Below are 2989 nucleotides of genomic sequence, written 5' to 3'. Positions count from 1 at the left end.
GGGAAAACGGCACTGCCCTGCTTACAGGGTGGCCGTGGGGTCCAGCGAGCTCCGTTTCCCGCTCGGGTGCGGAGAGGCGGCTCTCACCCTGCTTACAGGGGGCCACGCTCCCCAGGCAGCCAAAGGAGCAACAAGGCAAAAGGCCTACTACAGCAAAGACCCGAGCCCTGCTTACAGGGAGGTCGCCCAGCACACAGCCGGCCAGGTCACCCACGGTGCCTGCCACGCTCCATCGCAGTACGACTACACCCCAGGGACGGGGAAATGCTTTTGCCCAGAACGCCTCTCCCTTTCCCCACGCGCAGTCTCCTGCTTCCTCTTCTTGCTCCCTCGTCGCGCACTTCCACGCGCCGCTCCTTCTTTCTTCTGCAGCAGCTCCTGAAATCAAGAGAGGTCACCATCAGATCTGAGCAGCACCACCTCCTCCACCAGCTGCAGTCTGGGAACCCAACGGCCTGAGGGAGCACCGCACACGGCCATCCATCCAACAGAGACTTGGCATCCCAAGACTTGGTATGCTGAGCAGCAGCCAAAGAGTCACCTCCCCTGTTTACAGGGGGCTCCAGGCACCAGAATGCCTTTCTTTTGCATCTTCTTAGTGCTTGATTCCTCTTATTGACCTTACCCTAATTAGAAGTGACCGTCGGTGTTCTAGGAAGAAAGCTGTCCAACATAGTGCTCAGAAGTGGCATTTCTTTACTGCTAACGATGGGCACAACAGTAGTTGACAAGGAAGTGCAACCTCTCTGTGATTCTACATTTACTCAGTTATGACAAACATATGCAATACACTGACATACACGTTCAACCTTTTTCAAGGTCTCATAGATATCAGCTTTGTCTCTGTTTCATCCCATTTTCCCTTTTTTGAAAGGTTCCTATTATTAGGTCATCGTGAGCTGCTTTTTTCTAGAAAAACTTATTTAAAACTGCAGGAACATGTCCTCGCGCTTTTTGAGGGAGTATATAAAAGTATTCCATTATGTCCCCAGTGAACTTATACATTGTTTCTCAAACTCACACACTAATCCCTACTACTGAACATAACAACCCCTAGCAGTTCCCACCCAATTCATCTCTCTCTTGATCATTTCCTGGGCAGTTAGTAATAACTGCCATGTAAGGTTTGCAGCTACCAACATTTTAGGCCTTGGGTTCCATCCATAGAACTGGGCTGTCTTTAATCCCCAGCATGATAACATGATGTTATTGTGTGGAATACTTCAAATAAAGTTGTAAAACCATGACATCTATTTATCAATTTGTATTTCACATTACAGCTAAGCGTGTCTGTCCTTGTTCTACTTTACCTTCCTTTCTTTTGAGCTTCTTCCTCTACTTTCTCCACCACTGCTGCAGCACTTTCCTTCTTTCCATCATATTCCACTTCCTTCTAAGACAGAAGGGCACCCCCTAAATATTATCTGTAAGACCAGGTTTTTTCTTCCCTACTGCCACTCACCATCCCGAGGCAGAGCACGTGGTTTTGCCACCTTCTCTCCCCCACCGGCCCCGCTCTTAAAATTGTGGCGCAGCACCGCCCGCCCCCCCACGCAGCATCCCGCCGCTTCCCTCAGCGTTCCGCCGAGCAGCGCACAATGCCCGCCCCGTCAGAGCCGCTCGTTGAACGCCTCGTCCCCCTCACATCCCGCTTCCATCCCCTCAGCCGCGCCAGAGCCCGCGCCGAATCCTCCTCCCCCCACTCCCTCCAGAGCCAGCCCCCCGCCTTCCCCAGCCATTACCTCAACCCCACCCCGTCCCCTCACAGCCTCACCTCTGCCCCGCCAGTTCCCGCTCTACGCCCAACCCCTCACACCCTGCGCCGTCTCGCTCAATTCCCGCCTCGTCCCCTCACAGCCCGCGCCGCACCGCTCAACGCCCCTCTCCCCCGCAGCCCGCCCCTCAGTCCCGCCAAAACCTGCTCCAAGCCGTTCCCGACCCCTCACAGCCCGCGCCGTTTCATTTAACACCCTCCTCCCCTACCATCCCCTCATAGCCCTCGCTTCAGCCTTCTCGATTCCCGCCCCACCCTCTTACAGCTCGCCCACCAGCCCTCACTCGACGCCCACCCTGTCCCCTTACAGCTCGCTAGCCATCGTTCGACACGCGCCCCATCCCCTCACTTCAGCCTACGTTTTCCCACCCCATCTCCTCACAGCCTCCCGCTCGGCGCCCGCCCAATCCCCTCACCTCAGCCCGCGCTCCGCTTGCTGCCTTTCTCTCCACATTCCTCACCCCCAATCATGGCCTCAGGTGAACGTTTGTCCCTCAGTGGTCTCCCGCGCATCTTATATAGGTGCACCGACTGCCCGTCAGCCAATAGGAGCGCAGAACGCCGCCGTCGTTTCCCGCCTTTTTTGCTTGCCGCTGCTCTCGTTTCCCGCCTCGTCCTTCGCGCCCTTTCCACCTGAGCCGGGGTCATCTCAGGGTCACGCCCCCCCGCCCAGCCGTTGCCTCCCGTCTCCTTGCAAAGCGAGCACCGGGCACAGCTGGGTGCGGGGGTCTCGTTTTATCCATCTTAGCGTTTGTTTTGACAGTCCCATAACGTTAAGTGTTCCTTCCCAGGCAGAAGTTGGCCACTACTTTAATTAAAAAAATGTATTTTTGTTAATGGAGTGACTCCTCCATCTCTGCCCCTACAGGGGAAATCCGTCCTGAACTCAGAAATATTGTTCCAGAAATAAAAGGGTGAAAAAAAGCTGATGCCTGATGTGTGAAGGATATAATTTATTTACATACTCAGGCTGTTCTTGTTTTTATAGAGCTTACCCATTCCTGCTATGCCACCACCACCTGCCTCTGATGTCATGGGCCGACAAAATAAAATGCCCAACAAAACCAGAGAACATGTGACCAACGGGCTAATGAGAAAGCAGTGTTGAGGATCTGAGTATTATGGGCTTGCTTCCCCCAGTACTATCTATACAGGCACCAAACCTTGACTTTTTTTCATTGGTTTTTAACAGATAAGTTGCTGATGTTATACATT

General features: G+C 53.6%; 1 long non-coding RNA gene across 2 annotated transcripts; it reads right to left on the bottom strand.

Annotated features, from left to right (window-relative positions):
- Positions 1 to 9: 9 nt before the first annotated feature.
- On the bottom strand, positions 10 to 2377 carry LOC122180480. Of its 2 annotated transcripts, none has more exons than XR_006179101.1 (3): positions 2191 to 2377; positions 1311 to 1393; positions 10 to 378 (listed from the first exon to the last, which is right to left on the bottom strand). It is a non-coding gene; the product is annotated as an uncharacterized LOC122180480 (long non-coding RNA). The 2 variants fall into 2 exon arrangements; XR_006179103.1 differs by having other exon boundaries at positions 1311 to 1390.
- Positions 2378 to 2989: the final 612 nt, after the last annotated feature.

The sequence above is a fragment of the Lagopus leucura genome, unplaced genomic scaffold (assembly GCF_019238085.1).
Source record: "Lagopus leucura isolate 7727_CA_CO unplaced genomic scaffold, USGS_WTPT01 Super-Scaffold_100004, whole genome shotgun sequence".
Lineage (NCBI taxonomy): Eukaryota > Metazoa > Chordata > Aves > Galliformes > Phasianidae > Lagopus > Lagopus leucura.
The sequence above is the reverse complement of the archived record's forward strand: the minus strand, read 5'-3'. Positions and strand labels throughout refer to the sequence as shown.